Source organism: Dasypus novemcinctus, chromosome 14 (genome assembly GCF_030445035.2).
Source record: "Dasypus novemcinctus isolate mDasNov1 chromosome 14, mDasNov1.1.hap2, whole genome shotgun sequence".
Lineage (NCBI taxonomy): Eukaryota > Metazoa > Chordata > Mammalia > Cingulata > Dasypodidae > Dasypus > Dasypus novemcinctus.
The window spans coordinates 19,527,534-19,548,211 of NC_080686.1; positions in this window are offsets into that span (position 1 = coordinate 19,527,534).

Genomic DNA, 20,678 nt, shown 5'->3' on the forward strand with positions numbered 1-20,678 from the left:
ACTTGTCTGGCAATAAATGTGGGTTAAGGAGTGAGATGAACCTATTGGAGACTTTCCCTGCCAGGTAGTCTGCTAAGCACTGAGGATTCAAAGATGAGGAAGATATGGTACTCGCCAGAAGAGGTCACCATGTAAGGTGGGAGATGTGAAAAGACAATGTGCAGCCCATGGCAGCCTGTGGTGGATGGAAGGAGCAGAAGGTGCTAAAGCGAGAGGCCTCCCATCCAGCTAAGTGGTCAGGGAAGGCTTTCAGAGGGCAGGCTGTCAAAGTCCAATCGCCAAGGGCCAGTAGAATGAAAAAGAGGATTCTAAGTAGATGAAACATTTTGTGCCAATGTAGGGGAGCTTGGGAGACTGTGGTGAGCACAGGTGGCAAAAGGAAGATGGTGGGATTTGTGGCTGGGTCAGTTAGGAAGGACCTTCTTTATGTTGCACAATTTTTTATTTTATACTCAAGACCATGGGATGGTACTGAAGAATTTTAAGTAGGAAAATGAAATAATCAGGGATGGGTTTTAGAGAAATTAATTTGGTGGTGGTATGGAGAATAGATTAGGATAAAAAGACAATTTGGAAAGAAGAAATCAGTTAGTAAACTATTGCAATAATCCAGAGGACCAAGAAATGGATGAAGAAGCTAAGGCTGTCAGGAGAATTTTATCTCGCCTGAGGCCCAGGTTTGAGTCTTCAGGCTTGAGTTCTCATTCTTACACTTAATTATCCATAAATTCAAGTTAAAGTAAGGAACCTGCCCCCAAGGAGCTACCAGGCAGGTAAGGAAAGAGCTTAAAAATGGCATTTACTCAGGGAATTTTTTTAGTTTCCTGAGAAGAGTCTTTCTATGTTGCTGAACCTCACACCCTCTGTTCTATTTACAGTTAACAGTAGCCCTAACTGTGTTAGAAGAAATCAGAGTAGCTTGGGCCAGGTGCCCTAGGAGGAGAGAGCCTGGGATGTTTAGAAGCCCTAAATTGGCCTTATAATCTTCCTAAAATCTTCGGGTCCCTGTGAAGTGTTTGCCCAGAGCCCGATCCAGGGATCCTGAGGTTTCCGGCACTCCTTTCTCCTGGGTCCCCAGTTCACATTTGACCACCTTGAGGTCTAGAGGCTTTGAGGGAAAGTGGGACAAAGGAGAAAGAATGTTCCTTTTGACACCGAGCAAAAGCAGGTTCTTTTCCTCCTGAGGCACCTTAAAGACCAATTCCTGAGATACCCGGCTTCAAAGAGAGAAAGAGTTGATTTGTTTGCACAAGCAAAGAGGATAGTAGCCGTCAGTGGCCCCAAACAGCTGCCTCCTGGAACTGCAGAAATTCTGATATTTTATAACATCAGGATGCTAATGAGTAATTGAGGTGAAGCTGGCACAGGTTCCTTTATTAATAAACATTAAGGGGCTGAACAGGATGGGGAGTGGGTACCAAACCACAAGATTCTGGGATAGGGGTATGTGGAACAAAGGTCAGTCTAGAATTACCATGGCAACAGTAAGTATACAAAAAGGTAAGACTAATTTTGGAATAACCATAAACAAGGGTAGGGTGGGTCTAGAATTACCATTACAATAGTAAGTATGTACAAGAGTAAAGCTAAGTCTCCAGTAACCGTAGACAGGGAAAAGGAGATCAGTCTAGCTAGCTTCAGTAATTTTAGATCTTAACCTTTGGCTATTTTATAATATAAAGGAATCTATTTGATGATTTAGTAATCATACTTATTTGTTAATTCTTAACCCCCAGTTATATTCTCTTAAGCCTGAAAGAGAGCTGACCTAAGCTCTCAGTTGTCCTTCCTAGCCCAATATTCCTAGTAGCACCTTTTACTTTCCTTCTCAGGTATTGAACTTCCTGGGTGACCTCGAACCCAAGAGAGGGAAGCACATAAACTGCTGCATTCCTTAGTGTTACTATAGTGTAATGGTTGTCTCATGGCTCTTGAAGGGAAGTTTTCTTATTTTTCTTCTCCAAACAATGCTTTACATGAATTAGTGTTCGTTTATCATCTATACCAAATGGAAATACTACTGCAATATACAATTGCACTTCTCAATTACAAATCGGCAGATTTTACATTTAGAAATTCCCTGCCTCTGTTTATTTGCTGTTTCTATTTAGAGAAAAACAAAACCAAAACCTGCTAAGCCATATATAACACAGACAAAACTATGCACAGAGCAGCTGAGTAATTATCAGGAACAATAGCTCCTTTCACATGGACCTGAGAAAAGAATGGGACTTCAATAGAGGCCAATCAAAAAAAAAAAAGTGCCATGAATAACAAATTCTTTGCACATATCCTTAATAGTTTGAGGTGATCACTGGAATTAAAGGAAACCTCATGAATAAAATTGCTTCTTCTCATTAAGATTGCAAATTAGGTTGGAAAATTACCTCAGATTTATTTAAAATGTGAGCGAAGGTTTGCATAAACTCTGCTTGCACGAACGCTAGCTTATTCCAGTTCCCTGTTGATTTCAAACAGGATTTGAAGGATGTTTAAAAATTGTCACTCAATACAAACAAAATGACAGTTTTTCTTCTAATGTGAATTGAGGTTCATTCTCTAAATCTTCAGAGGCTTTAGATGAGACATTGTGTTCCTAACTAAGAAAAAGATCCAGATTCACTGAGTCTTCTTTAGTCGTAACAAGGAAATTAGATTTTAGTTGCATGCACTAATTTTGAAGAAGAGGAATCTGAGATAAACGGCTAATCTAGGCTATCACAGGTAGACACAACCCCCAGCAAACCCGGGCAGTTCCAATCACTTCCTGCCGTGTGTGAATTAATGAACACTGAGGAGAAGAGCTGACGCACATTTCTCTCTGTTTCAATTCCATCACCTCTGCCCTCGTTTAAATCCTCATCATCTATTGCTGGATATAGTTTATTATATTCCTTGCTTTTTATCACGTGGCCCAGTGCCCAGAGCAGAGTGAAAACTCGTGTTGTTTTTAAGTAATGAGATATCTTTCTTCTTTCTACAAAGACAGATGCGCTATCGTTAAACACCAGAGCTCTGTCTTTAAAGAAAACCACTTGCCTGATCTAGTTCAACAGGCACTCAGGAAATGTTGAGGTATTGAAGGACTCTATGTTTTTTAAAAGTTTTTTTTTCCTTAAAGAACATAAAATGGTTTGTTTACATTTCTCTACTTAAGAACATTCTCTATGGTATTTCCAGCTGTCTTTTCGAAAGATGTATCTGGAAATATGACTACCCTCTGTAAAACCTTTCCACTGCTCGGCTCGATAGACTCTGAACAACACAGTGTGGAAAAAGCAAGACCCACATAATGAAGCACCAACATACACCAGAGCATACAACAATGGTAAAGGCACAGACCGAACAAAAATAAGATGGACCAGCATGAAATGGGGACAATTACTGGAGTGTAGTTATATTTTGCTTATTTCTTTTGTTACATTTTTTGAAAAGGCTATATGCTAGTGATTCTGTTATCCCCTTTGTCTGTGCTCACAGTGTGGGCTCAGACTGCAGTCCAACTTGTATTGGAATTCATTTGAAAATACAGAATGTGTGTCATTTGCAAATGTTTATGGATTATCATTTTACTTTAGGAGATTGTCCAAACTCTTTAGCCGGGTATGAATGTTAGAATGAGGCAGTTCCCTCTGAAGTTAATAAGAAAAACAAAACACAGCAAAAGAAAAATAAAACTAAACAAACTAGGGCTAAACAGATATGTATATGTTATAGCTAGATTTGGGAGAGAATATTAGCATATATTTTTAAAAACTATTCTCACAAGGAAGTATATTTTCAAAAATTTGAAATTAGATCTTATTGGTATGTCTTCCACTGGATAATTGGTTTTATAAATGGCTTCCTGGTGATGTAAATTGTAGTTAACTTTACATTGGATTTCCCATATGATTCTATATAGTTGAGATATATACTATTTGATCCTTTATCATTATTTCCTTTCATTTGATAGTTGTGAAGCAGGCTAGATAGGAAATCAATAGACAGATCTGGAACCTGGCAAGAAGTCCACGTGCCATTCGGTACCTCCAAGCTGGCTGCAGGAAGACCCTCGTGAAATTCTGCCATTCAGATCAAGATTTCCTCGGGAAGCCAGGAGTAGCCCCAGATATTCTCCAGGGGCCTTATTATTGGACCCTCCTGGGGGATTGATGGGTGGGGTAATGAATCAAAACAGCAAACATCTGGGACTCACCCATGACATTAGTAAAGGGGCAGAATAATTAATAGTTCAAAAAGCAAGCGTAAGGGCTGAATCTCTGTCTCTTGCACTCTCTTGCCTTCTCCCTGTTCCAGTGCCTGTCCTGCGGCCAGTCCGTTTGTCTGTTCCTGCCCTCTGTGCCCTGTTCTTACCATTTTCCCCCTGCCATGATGGCCATACAAGTAAAACCTGAGCATTTATAATCTGTAATGAGAAATTGTAGTCTGTAAATCATCCTGCTTTATCACTTTTCAGCCCCTTCCTCTCTACCTGGGACTCATGATCTGTTATTTTCTCCCATTTCTCTTCCTTCCTTACCTTAATAAATTACTGACCTAACTAACCTGACATGCTCTTGAAATTCATTTCTGCAGCATAGTCAAGAACCTTATACAAATCCGGTTACATTTGGATATACCAGTATACGAATACTCAATTTCATCTGTTGGTTGTATGAGTTGACTGTCTCATATTGCTCTGAATATAATGGAAGCTTTTTTTTCTCTCTTTTTATGGGGTTGTTTGTCTTCATTTCCACCCTTCCATACATCAATATTGGGCTTTTAGAAGTACATTACATGACAAAGGGCCCAAATAATATACAGACATATAGACAAATTGATTAGAAGGTCAAATACCCTGAACTTGACTGCGGCCAAAGGCCATTCTCCAAATGCGTAAGTTGTTTGACTTTTCAGAGAGCATTTCCATTGGGTCCTATGATATATTTTGAAGCTATTCACAAAAATAACACTTCTAACATCATACCCATGTTTCTACTATTATCATGCCATACATTTATTATGGGAAATTTTCACTTTTACCAAGAGATGTATATAACTCCAAAAAAATAAGCAATATGTTTGATATAATATGTACTCTGGTGGAGAACAAAGCAGAGGTTTAGATTCTCTGATTTCTAGAAAAAGTGAAATTGAACCTGCTTTGATGTAAAAAAAAATATGCTTCCTCATCACACCATATTCTATGAAGCAAGGTCAGCTGAATTAGTTGTTGGCATCCTAACAATGTGAAACTACTCAAGTGGATCACCTGGGAAGTCATTTTGGTTTCTTTCTTCATCCACATTCTTCTCCTCTTCCAACTCTATTGCCCACGTTTCTGGGACAAACACAATATTTATGGGTCCAAATATTGACAGTCCCTACGAGATGCGGTAGCTGGCCCCAATGAGTGTTTTAGGTCCAACTCAGTCTCAACTTGAACAGAGTTGATTTCTCAAACATCAATGCTTGCATCCCACATTGTCACTAGAATTCATCAAAGGAGACCCTGAAATTCTTTTCTCCAAGATCCTACAAATCCAGTTATGGCTTCTTGATTGGATGAGATTGGAGTTGATCACCTGGACCCACACGAGTCTTGCTTGGAAAGTCATATTTTTAAAAATATGTTTTTTATTTCTTTTTAAAAGATACTTAGATTACATAAAATGTAATGCAAAAAATATAAGGGATTCCCATATGCCCCACTCCCCACCCCTCCCATTTTTCCCCACATTAACAAACTTCTTTCATTAGTATGATACATTCATTGCAATTGATGACCACATTTTGGAGCACTGCCACACAGAAATTCTGTAGGTTATGGCAGGATATATAATGGCCTGTATCTGTCAATGCAGTGTCATTCTGGGCAATTCCAAGTCCTGGAAATGTCCCCATATTACTACTCTTTTTCCCTCTCCCTGACTTCAGCACCTCCAGTGGCCACAGTCTCCATATCAATGATGTAATTACTTCCATTGCTAGAATCACAATAAGTCTGTAGTAGAATACCAATAAGTCCACTCTAGTCCATATTTTATTTCCCAATCCCGAGGATTCTGGGATGGTGGTGCCCACTCCACCTCTAATTGAGAGTGGACTTTGATCCCATATGGCTGATGAATGGGACTCTCTTGCTTGCAGTTGTAGACTCTCTCAGTTCCTTGATGTGGTGGTTGTCCATCCTCATCTCCTTGTTACCTCCTGGGTGAGTCCAATGAACTGAAGGGTAGGTTTTACAACTCTGCTGAGGCTCAGGGGCCAGCTGACACATGGACAGCTCAGAGATACAAATTTCTTGGACATATACCTACCAACTCCAGCACTAACTATGGGTTCAAATAAAAGGGACAGAAGGGGCATGTGTAGAAAAGTCACATCTGAGTCCAACTCTGTCATACTCAGGAGCACAAACTCCAAATTAGGACCCACTGGCAAGTTTTCAAATTCTGGAGCTATCTACCATGACCGTAGAGGCTGAGTGTCTCTGGAGCCCTCAGGATCCCCACTATTTGGGGTAGTATCTACTTTGGCTCTCTATGAGATCCTGCTGAGATATTCATAAGCATTACCTATCTGATGACCTCCTGACTCACTTTGAAGTCTCTTAGCAATATAAATTCATTTGTCTTTACCTTTTCCCCCTTTTATTCAAGGTCTTTTTCCAGTTGCATCACCAGCTGGTGTTTGGTAATAATCCCTCGGTGCCAGGAGGCTCATCCCCAGGAATCATGTCCCACACTGGGGAAAGGTAATGCATTTATATGCTGAGTTTGGCTGAGAGAGATGCCACATATGCACAACATGGAGGCTCTCAGAAGGTAACTCTTAGGCACATTACGGCACTAGGCTAAGTTTCAATTTCAAAAGCAAAGGCTCATAAGCATAGTTGTCAATACTCAGGGCCCATCAACAGACCATCCTTGTTCCCTAGTCATTGCCTCTGCACTTGAGGGATTGTTGTTAATCCATTCGACAATGTGCCAGAGCTCCCCAGGATTGGAATTCAATATTCTTGCAGTTGTCATGTGAATCTCTACCCACTGTGGCAATGCCCCATGAACATCTGAACATATTTATATACCTTATATGTATGCCCAGATAAACTTCCTCCCATGTACCCCCCATCACTGACAACCCACACGAATGATCCTCCCTGCCATAGTTGCAGACCTTCTGTGATCCAAAACTTTTTAAAAAATGAAGCCAAGAATATTGCCAAATTCAATTAATAGGAATATGAAATACTAATGATAGGTTTAAACATAAGAAATAAAATACATAATAACTTAGAAAAACTAAAATAAAGTTTTAAAAAACTTGGAGTATTAAAAAATGAAAAATATTAAACAATTTTTTTTTGACATTTTGCCTTTCTTCAATGTACTATCTGTTGTCCTGTATGTACAGTAGCATTTTCTTCCATGTCTTCCCCAGTGTCTTACTTTTTCTCATTTTGTCTTCCAAGAAGTTTTAGGTCACAGTAAAGTCACATACAGAATATAGGGGACTCTCATATACCCAACATCCTCCCCCCTTGCCCCCTTCTCTATTTATAACCTTTTTACATGTGGATGATATATTTATTACAACTGATGTACAAATATTGAAACACAGCTACTAACCATGGTCAATGGTTTACATTGTGGTTTACATTTTAGACCGTACATGTTTATAAATTTTTTATGAAATTTAATGTGGCCTGTATCCATCATTGCAAGACCATGCAGAACACTTCCATTGCCCCCTAAATACCCCCTCTTCCACCTATTCTATTCTTCCCTTCCCCTCCCCTTGGGGCCCATGGTGTCTACCAGTCTTCACTCCTTGAAAGACAAGATTCATAGATACTTGCAACAATGCCGAGGGCTTGACACACTAGTCTGTCTTCCCCTATTTGGAACCACCCATGCTCTCAAGAGACTCCCTCTCCTCTGTTTGAAAACATATTGGACTTCCCCAGTATGGGAGTCCAACTCCTTCCCACTCATTATGTGGGTCTCCCTTCACTGATACAACACATTATGACAAAATGATCACTCGCAGCACATGCTGTAGAAGACTGCCCTAGATGTGCCTTGAACCAAATGTCCCCCACCCAACACCCTATACCAGTAACCCTTCCTTGTCATATTGTCAAAAGAGTTTTCTCAACATTGTAGTTTCAACCACGTACCCACCAATCCCCAGTGTTCACCTGATCGTTCCCCCAACCCTCCCCCCAGTTACATGAATCATTCAATACATCCTCCCCACTCTACCCCCGTCAAGCTTACACTGCTCAACCCAATAGTATCCCTACACTCCCGTCATATCCCTTCACTGCACAACTACACACTTCCATCGTATCACAGATTTTGCCCATATTGACATTGACTCAACCTTCTTATCCCTTTCTATTCACTGTAAACCTATCTTCCAGACTCTAGCTCTCTAAGTTGACTTGATTTGCTTAATTCATATCAGAGGGGTCGTGTATTATTTGTCCTTCAGTGCCTGGCTTACTTCACTCAACATAAGGTCCTTAAGATTCATCCATGGGAAGCAGACTTGGCCCAGTGGTTAGGGCCTCTGTCTACCACATGGGAGGTCTGTGGTTCAAATCCCGGGCCTCCTTGACCCATGTGGAACTGGCCCACATGCAGTGCTGATGCGCACAAGGAGTGCCATGCCACGCAAGGGTGTCCCCCCGTAGGGGAGCCCCACATGCAAGGAGTATGCCGCATAAGGAGAGCCGCCCAGCATGAAAGAAAGTGCAGCCTGCCCAGGAATGGCGCATACAGGGAGAGCTGACACAACAAGATGACACGGCAAAAGGAAACACAGATTCCCGTGCCGCTGACAACAACAGAAGCGGACAAAGAACACGCAGCAAATAGACACAGAGAACAGACAACTGGGGTGGGGGTGAGGTGAAGGGGAGAGAAATAAATAAATAAATAAATAAATAAATAAATAAATAAATAAATAAATAAATCTTAAAAAAAAAAGATTCATTCATGCTATTCCATGCATAGTAATGTATTCCTTCCTACAGCTGAGTAATACTCCATTGTATGTATATACCACGATTTCCTTATCCATTCATCTGTCGATGGGCATTTGGGTTGATTCCAACTTTTGGCAATAGTGAATAAATGCTGCTATGGATGTTGGTGTGCATATATCTGTTCGTGTACTTGCTTTCAGTTCTTCTGGGTATATACCCAGCAGTGGAAGTGCTGCATCATATGGCAAGTCTATAGCTAGTTTTCTGAAGAACCACCAAACTGTCTTCCACAATGGCTGGACCATTCTACATTCCAACCAGCAGTGGATGAGGCTTCCCATTGCTCCATACCTCTCCAATATTGTAGCCCTCTGCTTTTTAATGGCCACCAGTCTAATGGGTGTAAGATGGTATTTCATTGTAGTTTTGATTTGCATTTCCCAATAGCTAGTGATTATGAACATGTTTTCATGTGCTTTTTAGCCATTTGTATTTCTTTTTTGGAGAAGCGTCTGCTCAAATCACTTGCCTATTTATTAAACGGGTTGTTTGTCTTTTTATTTTTGAGATATAGGATTTCTTTATATATACTGGATATTAGGCTCCTATCAGATATATGGTTACCAAATATTTTCTCTCATAAATTAGGCTATCTTTTCACTCTCTTGATAAACTCCTTTAAGGTGCAAATGGTTTTAATTTTGAAGAAGTCCCTTTTATCTATTTTTCTTTCTTGGCTTATGCTTTGGGAGTGAAGTTCACAAAGCCATTTCCTATTGCAAGGTCCTATGGATGCTTCCTTACATTATCTTCCAAGGTCTTTATGGTTGTGGCTCTTATATTTAGATCTTTGATCCATCTTGAGTTGATTTTTAAATAAGGTGTGAGATGGTAATCCTCTTTCATTCTTTTGCATGTGGATATCCAGTTCTCCAAGCACCATTTGTTGAAGAGCCCATACTTTCCCAGTTGAGTGGGCTTGGTGGCCTTGTCAAATATCAGATGACTGTATATATGAGGATCTATATCAGAACTCTCAATTTGGTTCCATTGGTCAGTGTGTCTTTCCTTGTGACAATACCATGCATTTTTGATCACTGTAAATTTGTAGTTTATTTTAAAGTCAGGTAGTATGATTCCTCAGATTTAATTTTTCTTTTTCAGTATGTCTTTTCCTATTTGGGGACTCTTGCTCTTCCAAATCAATATCATAGTTAGTTTTCCAATTCAGTAAAAAATACTTTGTTGATCATTATTGGGGTTGCATTAAAGCTGTAGATTAGTTTGGGTAGGATCCAAATGATATTTAGTCTTCCTATGCATGAACAGGGAATATTCTTCCATTCATTTAAGTTTTCTTTGATTTCTTTTAACAGTGTTGTGCAGTTTTCTATGTATAATTCATTTACCTCTTTAGATAAATTTATTCCCAGGTATTTGATTTTTTAAGTTACTATTATAAATTGTATTTTTTTCTTGATTTACTCCTCAGATTACTCATTATTGGTGTACAGAAATGCTACTGATTTTTGTGCATTGGTCTTACAGCCTGTGACTTTACTGAACTCATTTATAAGGTTTAGAAGCTTTGTTGAAGATTTCTCAGGGCTTTCTATGCATAAGATCACATCATCTACAAATAGTGAAATTTTTACTTCTTCCTTTCCATTTTGGATATTTTTAATATCTTTTTCTTGCCTAAATGCTCAAGCAAGTACTTCTAACACAATGTTAATAGACGCGGTGGTAGTGGGCATCCTTGTCTTTTTCCTGTTCTTAAGGGAAAGATTTTAGGATTTCACCTTTGTATATGATGTTATCTGTGGGTTTTTCATACATAGCTTTTATCATATTCAGGTTTCCTTCTATCCCTATCTTTTGCAGTGTTTTTATCAGGAAAGGGAGCTTTATTTTTTCAAATGCCTTTTCTGCAGAAAATCATGTGAATTTTTTCTTTGATCTGTTTATGTGGTGTATTACACTGATTGATTTTCTTATGTTGAGCCATCCTTACAGACCCGGGATGAAGCCCACTTGGTCATGGTGTATAATTCATTTGATTGTTGTTGAACACAATTTGCAAGTATTTTGTGGAAGATTTTAGCATGTAGTTTCATTAGAAAGATTGGTCTGCAGTTTTCCTTTCTTGTGGCATCTTTGTTTGACATTGGTATTAGGGTAATTTTGGCATCATAGAATGAGTTAGGCAACAATCCTTCTACTTCCATTTTTTTGGAAGAGTTTAAGCAGGATTTGTGTTCTTTCCAGAATGTTTGGTAGAATTCACCTGTGAACTCTCTGTTCCTGGACTCTTCTTAGTCGGGAGGTTTTTGATGACTGATTCTATCTCTTTATTTGTGATTGGTCTGTTGAGGTCACCGATTTCTTCCTTGTCAATGTAGGCTGCTTGTGTGTTTCTAGGAATTCATCCATTTCCTCTCAATTAACCTTGTTGTTGGCATATACTTTTTCAAAGTATCTTGTAATGATACTCTTTATTTTTGTGGGATCAGTGGTGATATCCCCCTCCTCATTTCCTATTTTGTGTATTTCCATCTTTTCTCTTTTTTTTCTTTATTAGTCTAGTTAAGGATGTGTCAATTTTATTGATCTTCTCAAAGAACCAGCTTTTGGTTTTGTTTATTTTTTCTAATGCTTTCTTATTTTCTATTTTTTTTAGTTGTGCTCTAATCTTTGTTATTTCCTTCTTTCTCCTTCCATTGGGGTTAGTTTATTGTTCTTTTTCTAATTTTTCCAGGTGTCCAGTTAGGTCTTCAATTTTATCTCTTTCTTCTTTTTTGATATATGCATTTATGGCTTTGATTTTCCTCTCAGTACAGCTTTTGCTGCATTGCATAGGTTTTGATATGTTGTGTCATTTTCATTTTTTGCAAGGTAGTTACTGATTTCTTTTGAAATTTCCTCCTTGACCTACAGTTTGTCTAAGAGTGTGGTGATTAACTTCCATATCTTTGTGCCTAATCTGGTTCTCTGGCCCTCACTGATTTCCAGCTTCATTCCATTGTGGTTAGAGAAATTACTTTGTATGATTTCAATCTTTCTGAGTTCATTGAGAATTTTTCTGTGGCCTAGCATGTGGTCTATCTTGGAGAATGATCCATGTGTACTCAAAGAATGTATATCCCACTGTATTTGGGTGTAGTGTTCTATGTATGTCTATTTGGTCCAGATCCTCTAATGTATTATTCAAAGTCTTTTTCTCTATTGATTCTCTATCAAGATGGTCAGTCTAATGGTGATAATGGTGCATTAAGGCCCCCCATCATAATTGTAGAGGCTTATGTTTCTTCACTTAGTTTTTCCTGTATTTGCCTCATGTATTTTGAGTCACCCTGGTTAGATACATAAATGTTTATGATTGTTCTTTCTTCTTGAAAGATTGCCCCTTTTACTAATATATAGTGTTCATCTTTGTCTCTTACAATAGTTTTGTATTTAAAGTCTATTTTATCCAATATTAGTATAGCTACTCCTATCTTTTTTTTGGTTATTATTGGCTTGTAAGATTGTTTTCCAACCATTCATTTTCAGCCTCCTTGAATCCCTGGGTCTACGGTGGGCTTCTTGTAGACAGCATATAGATGGGTCATATTTCCTTATCATTCTGCCAATCGGTGTCTCTTGACTGATGAGCTTAATCCATTAACATTCAATGTTATTACTCTCAAGGAATTACTTACATTAGCCATATTTTCTTTGGGTTTGTGCATGTCATATATTGTTTTTATTTCTCTTTTTGTCTTTTTAGTTGTTCTTACACTCTTCTCCCACTCTCTCTTGTTTTTTTCTTTTCAACCTGCAGAACTCCCTTTAGTATTTCTTGAAGGGTAAGATTCTTTCTGGCATACTCTCTTAATTTCTGTTTATCTGTGAATATTTTGATCTCTCCATCAGTTTTGAATGCCAGCTTTGCTGGATAGAGAATTCTCGACTGGAAGTTTATTTATTTTAGTACCTTGACTATGTCATACCTCTGCCTTCTTGCTTCCAAGGTTTCAGATGAGAAATCAGCACTTAGTCTGATTGAGCTTCCCTTGTATGTGATGGTTCTCTTTTCTCTTGCTGCCTTTAGTATTTTCTCTTTGTCTTGAGCATTGGACAGTTTGACAAGTATGTCTTTGAGTAGACCTGTTGGAATTTATACTGTTTGGGGTGTGCTGTGCTTCCTGTACATTTACATCCATCTCCTTCAAAGGGTTGGTGCCGGCGGGGGGAGAGGAGCCGCTGGAGGCCTCTGCGACTTCTCTCAGTGGCTCCGAGGTGTGGAGGGCATGCGAGATTCCGAAAGAAACTCATGGAGACAGGCTGATGGCACAAGTCTGGTTTATTCCGGAAGGGTATACACTTTTATTGGGCTTAGGGTGGCGTGTAGGGCTCTGATTGGCTTAAGCTAAAGGCGACTTGCGGTTGGTTGCCGTAAGCAGTTACTAGGGACGGGGGCAGATATCAGGTTAGCTCTGCTATCTATAGGGACGGGGATTGGTTGGGGACTGCATGGAGAGATTTGATAGGTGCAGGTGGGTACTGCTTTCTGATAGGTGATTGTAAGCGGTTGCTAGGCAGAGGGCTGGCTGAGAGGTTCGGAATAGGGGAGGGGAAAGGGGAAGTGAGAGCTGGCCGGATGTTGGGCTAGGCGGGAGATAGAAAGGGGGAGGGCAGCGCCGGCTAGCCGCTAGCAGCAAAGGCCTAGTCAGGCGTGGTCACCTTATCTAGGCACAGTGGGCAGAGGCGGTGTCACTTCTTGCCGCACTGTTTGCTACTGTGGCCAGCCGGGTGCCCTTCCTCCCACAGGTTGGGAAGTTTTCAGCCATTATTTCCTCCAACACTCTTTCTGTCCCCTTTCCCTTCTCTTCTCCCTCTGGGGTGCCTATAATGCATATGTTTGTGCATTTTGTGTTGTCATTCAAATCCCTAAGTCCCTGCTGGATTTTTTCTATCTTTTTATCTATCTGTTTGATTTCATATGTACTGCCTTCCACATCACTAATTCCTTCCTCTGCCTGGTCAAATCTGCTGATATGTGCTGCCAGTGTTTTTTTCATTTCTTGGATTGTGCCATTCATCTCCATCATATCTGTTATCATTTTATGTATGTTTACAATAACTTCAGTATGTTCTCCCGATGTCTTCTTAATATTCTTTGTCTCTGCCTTCACTTCATTAAATTAGTCCATGATATTTGTTTGGACAGCTTTGATTAGTTTTTTGATGTTCTACTTCTCTCCCTGGTTTTTAGTTTGTTCATTGGACTGGGCCATGTCTTCCTGTTTCTTGGTATGGTTTGTAATTTTTTTGTTGCCATCTGGTCATCTTTTCATCCTGATGGTTTTGTTCAGTTGATTAACTTCTCTCTCTAGGGTGTACTTTAGCTGCTGTTTTTGTGTGAATGCTAGGTTTTCTCTTTGACACTTTGTTCTTGTTCTAGTTCCTCACTGTTTTCTATGTTCCCTTGAACAAATAAGATTAGGGTCAGAGAAAGTGAAAGAGGTAAGAAATGAAAAAGTCTAATAATAATAACAATAGTAAAAGTTAGAAGAGGAACCATATGAGACCTAGGAAAATAAATATTTAACTCAAGTAAGCAATACAGAGTAATAGGAATAAGAAATTGGAGTACCTACATTAAATGGGAAACCGATTAGAGAAAAATATGTAGAATGAATTAAAAGGCCAGAACGATGTGGAAAGAGGGAAAGAGAAAAGAAAGGATAAAAAGAAAAGTTAATAAAAGAAAGAAAACTATAAATGAGCTAGAAATAAAAACCAGAAAAATTGAGGTCTAAACAAAAAGAGGTCTGATGTAAGAATGACAAGAGAAAGCAGAAGATAGAAAGGTGAAGGAAGGAAAAGAAATAGCAATGGTAGACAAAATTGGTATACACAGAAAAGGGGAAATCAAGGAAGAGGAAGCACAGCAAACAAGAAATAAGCCAACAGCACCTAATTAAAAGAAAGGGAGGGGGGTGAAAGAAAGAAGAAAGGAAAACAAGAGAACAAAACAAACAAAACACAACAAGGAAGCAGGCAAACAAAAACTAAGAACAGCCTGCCCTCTTAGGCCCCTGTGGAGCTTCTCAGGTTGCCAGTGTTCATCAATCAATTACCCTGCAGTTTTCTCTTTGCAGGTTTTGAAGTGGGTTTTAGAGAGTGAACTAAGTTGAATTTTTAAAAAAGTAACCTTTTTTTTCTTTTAGGAAAAATAAGAGTTCCAAGGGAAGTTAATATAAAAATAATGTCTATGTTTGCCCTGTCCTAAAGTATTAGTTGGATGTTCATATCCTGGTGGGTCACTATTCTAAGTGGGGCTGGGAATCATACATTCAAGGTGGAAACTCCTCCATTGAGCTAAACTTTCTCATTAGGTCAGTTAGCTCTTCAGAAAACTATCCAGTCACTTTCCCTTAGGCAGGTGTAGCAGTTTGATGTTACTGATGAATTCCAAAAAGAAAATACTGGATTATATTTGTAAACTGATTTTTTTCTGGGCATATTAGAATATATCAGATTCATAGGAGCACTTGATTAAGTAATTATGAAAACCTCTTGTGCCAGGAGGGTGTTGAGTCTCCACCCTTGGGTGTGTGGGGACTTACAGATAAAAGGCATGGCAAAGACAGAGCTGGGGGTTCTTGATGTTGGAGTTTTGATGTTGGAGTTTAATGCTGGTCCTAAGCTGCAGCCCTGGGGAGAGAGACAGAGCTGTTCTCCTGAGAGTCTACAGCTGACCTTATGGAGAGACCAGAGGAGCTGAGCCCAGAGGAACCCAGGAAGCCTGAACCCTCACAGTCATCAGCAGCCATCTTGCTCCAAGTAAATACCCTGTATAAAAACCAACCATTTTCTGATATTTTGCATCAGCAACCCTTTGGCTGAGTAATAAAGCAGGTTTGACTCTTAGTATTTGAATGAATTCTCCTGATTAAGAGTCTGTCCCTGTCCCCTTTCTATTCTTATTGCTTTCTCTACCAGACCAGCAGGACACAATAGCCTGTATGAGGGGCTTCCCTCTCACCTCTCTCACTCAGGCTGAGTTCCTTTTTGAAATTCAAATGGGACCTAGTGAATGAACTGACAGCAGAAAAATAACTCTCAACCCTCTCCCAGACCTTCCCTCTTCCCAGGCTCTTGGGAGATTATTAAGCACTTCCTACTGCCCACCTCCCTTAGGAGAGTTGAAATTTTAATAGTTTTCAGCACAAGACTAGTCGATTGCCTAACTCTGCCCACTCCCAGGTCGAGTTTCTATCCCAGGGTGGCTAGGTAAATTGGGCTGCTTGAGAAGATTTGCCTCTCCCGTCTTCCTGGTGCCACCTCGAGCTAGCTGGTGTGCTCCTCAAAGCTCAAAGAGAGTCCAGCAACCAAACCCACAGAGGAGAAACCCCTCTCCACCCTTCGCCAGAACCCTCCGGCTCTTGGTGAACGCTCCCTCCTGCTGGGTGGCCTGGGGAGCAGGGGCTCACAGAGGTTTTTTGCCTTGAGGGTGGGCCTTAGTTGGCCTGCAGTTTCCAACCTCAAGGGCAGGAAATCCAGGGTTTTACCTTGAGCAATTTATCTTTTTTTCCAGCTGTCTCCACAGCGGTGCCCTGAAGCCTCCTGCTCTGTGGGTTCCCTAAACAGCTCACTCGGGCAGGATCTTGTTCCTACTCAGCCATTTTTTGAAAGAGAGATGGTAAGTGTATACTTAAACTGAACCATCTTGCCATTTCGCCTTTTTCTAGGATGCACTTTCTCTCTCATTCTTGTCTGTGTTTTCTGCCTTGCCTTCTCTCTAGATGCTTTCTTTTTAAAGATTTATATTTTATTTATTTCTTTCCTCTTCCCTCCCCCCCGTTGTCTGCTCTTTGTCCATTCGCTGTGTGTTCTTCTGTGGCTGCTTCTATCCTTATCAGTGGCACCGGGAATCTGTGTTTGTCTTGCTGTGTCAGCTCTCCGTGTGTGTGGCACCATTCCTGGGCAGGCTGCACTTTCTTTCGCACTGGGCGGCTCTCCTTACGGGGTGCACTCCTTGTGCGTGGGGCTACCCTATGAGGGGGACACCCCTACATGACACAGCCCTCCTTGCGCGCATCAGCCAGCTCCACACGGGTCAAGGAGGCCCGGGGTTTGAACCGTGGACCTCCCATGTGGTAGGCGGACGCCCTATCCATTGGGTCAAGTCTGCTTCCCTAAATGGTTTCTTTTCAAAAGAGCCCCTCCTCCATGGCAAGAAATCTTAAAATAACTAAGTTTCTGGACTACAGATGCATAAAACTTTCCTAGGTGCTCATGACTTTGGCTCAGCTACAATAACATTCCTTTGTATGCCTTTCTGACACCCTGGTTGCCTTCTGAGTACATCTTTTGGGAAGAATCGTCTTCTGGTTGGATTCTGTGCCATTTGCAAATGGGGAATTGCTATTCAATACTAACTGATTGAATTTTTTTTAACACTGTGAACCCATAAGTAACTCAGTTATAGTTTCAAAAATTTTGCAAGAGGAAGGAGAGTAGAAAGACTCAATTTATTTATAAAATACATAATCTCAGCCCCATTGGATGGTCCCATTCTTAGGATAATTCTTCTATATTTCTAATCCAAAATGAATCAGAAGATTTGGGGATTATAAATAATTGAAATAATTGTAGAAAAAAAGAGTTTATTTCCAATTTTCTCTGTGAAGAAGCAATATGCTAAGGAAACAAAATGAGATAACATGGTTTGCTTTGTAAAATAAATAGAAATTCATGTAAATTTATTTTTCAAAGGCATCTGAATTCTCAGCACTGATGGCAAGATTCTCACTGTATTAGGAAAACAAGTATAGTTTGTTTACTGATTAAAATCATAATTTGGTGACATGCTTGATATATATTTACTAAAATATGAAGTTAGAAAACATGTAAACATTATTCATGCATTCATTTCAAAATTAATTCATTTTAAAAGCAGCAATTATCAGTAATGACAATTATGTAAATGACATTCAAGTAATATGATTTCATGAGATGTATCATTCCAAGAAACTAATAAAATTTGAATAGCAAAAATATTCTGAGTTGAAACTGAGATGAATGAAAAGAGTCTGTTTTTTAAAGTGCTGTAGTGATTAGCTGAAACAATCAGTTCACTGCAATTGTCATGTTTTTCTCAAATTGAAAGTTTCTGGAGCATGGATAAGTGACTACATTGTTGAACTGAATCTGAATAAATTACAAGTGGCTGACTTCGAATTTGTGTTATTTAATTCAGAAATTCAAAAATTTTTCAAAGGAACAAAATGAAAATTATATTTTCCACATAGTGCAATTAGTGTCACTTTTATTTTACCTTGTTTGTCATGAAAATATTTTCTTTCCTTTACAACAAGAACCATTTATTTAATTCAAAGTGTAATTATCAAATATATACTGTATGAGCTACCAAATGAGCAATATAATATTTTTAGAATTTAATTTAACACATTCTCTTTTCTTTTTCTTTAAAGATTTATTAATTTATTTATCTCCCCCTCCCCGCCATTGTCTGATCTTTGTGTCCATTCACTGTAAACACATTTTCTTAACTGAGAAATCAATGTGAACAATCCTTTTCATTGTCAAAGTTTTCTAATGACCTTAAAAAGAAAGGAGAATTTGGAGGCATTCACGGAAGAAGATAAGTAGGGAACTGATATTTGAATCTCTCCATTCCTTATTATTCATTAATAATTTCACTGAACTTCTTTAAAAATTGTTCCTTTTGTGATTTCCTCTGTGCATTCAAGAAAGTATATACAGCATAAGTCCTTTTTGAGTTTGACAGAATTCTGTATGCAGGGGTTAGAAGTGTATATCTCTAAAACAAATTCCTGCCATATCCTATAAAGGATAAATTTCCTGATTCTAAGGTAGTATAATTTTAAAAGTCCTAAAGGAGCTTAGAAGACAGCCTAATTGTCCATTCATTTGTCTACTTATTCATCTATTTATTTAACATGTATTAAGGTCCCAACATGAGCCAGACATGTTGCTAGGTTTTGGGAATATAGAGACATATAAGAGGATTCAGTCTCTATGAAGCTCATGGAGTACATGGAACCATGCTCTAAAAGTATAATTTTCCAAGGAAGAGAATAGACCTCTGATTTCTTGAAGATTGAACACACTCCACCTGACAACGACTCTCACTGTCCTGACTTGCTTCAGATGTTGGTGCTGGTTCAGGAAAGCCACTCATTGAAACACTGGACTCGGGACTCCCCAGAAACAAAGGATGGGCATGGCGAGCCACAGGGGTGTTGAGGATGTGATCAGAACCCCTAGCTTTTGCTAGACTGACTGTATTAAATGAGAGCCTTCTTCTTGGCATAACACCTGTTCTGATGTTCATATTTTGAATTATAAATATCTTAAAATACTTCCCCTTGATTCTTCTGCCCTATTACCTCAAAAACACAGCAACTATTTGCCACTCAAAGTCTTAGGTTGCAATGCTTCGGTAATTCTTTACTTGACTGGTTTATCGTTTTCTTTCGTGGGCTTTCTTACCACATTTATGCCTTTGGTTCTTTTTTTTTCTTTTTTCTTTTCTTCTTTATTTTCTTTTAAATGTTACATTCAAAAAATATGAGGTCCCCATCCCACACACCCCACCCCTCCCACATCAACAACCTCTTCCATCATTGCAGCACATCCACTGCACCTGGCAAATACACTCTGGAGCACTGCTGCACCACATGGACAGTGGTCCACATTGTAGTCCACACTCTCCCCTGGTCCACCCAGTGGGCCACGACAGGACACAAAACATCCAGCATCTGTCCCTGCAGCACCACCTAGGACAACTCCAAATCCTGAAAATGCCCCCATACCCATATCTCTTCTTCCTTTTCCTGACCATCAGTAGCCACCGTGGCCACCCTCTCCACATCACTACTACAATTTCTTCCCTTACTAATCACAATAGTTTCCCAGCAGAACACCAGAAAGTCCACTCTAATCCACACTCTATTCCTCCATCTTGTGGACCTGGGATGGCTATGTCCAGTCCCCCTCTACATCAAGAGGGGGTTTAGATTCCACATGGGTGATGGATGCAATTCTCCTGCTTGCAGTTGTAGGCACTCTTGGCTCCCTGATGTGGTGGTTGACCCTCTTCACCTCCCTGTCAGCTGGCCAAGGTAAGTCCAACAAACAAGAGGGTAGGAGCCACAAGTCTGCTGAGCCCAGGGCCTGGCCGTCACATGGACAGTTCAGAGACCCAGGTCTCCCGAGTATACACCAACCCAAATGCCAACCACAAGTCCCTTTGGTTCTTGTCCTCCTGACCACCGCATCCCACTCCCACCTCCATCTGAAGCCCCTCCTGGCACCCTCTCTCTTCTCTCTCCTCCAGCATGATGACCATGTCACCAAGTGCAGTCTATTCTCTCTTACACCACCCTGTGCTCAAAACACCTCCTACTCCTCTCCCTTCACCATATCCATTTCAAACACCTTTTCCTTCAGTTCAATTCCACTGCCATTTTCACATTTTCACACTGCTGTGTAATGAAATGGTGATACAGATTAAAAAACATCGATCAGGTTAAATTTGTCATAAATTTTGATTTCAACACCAAACCCTGTTTGTGGTCATCTGCTCAGAACTTGAAGTCTTGAGGCTTTGTACCACTAAGTTAGTCATATAAGGTACTCCTCACAATACTGATTTTGCCAC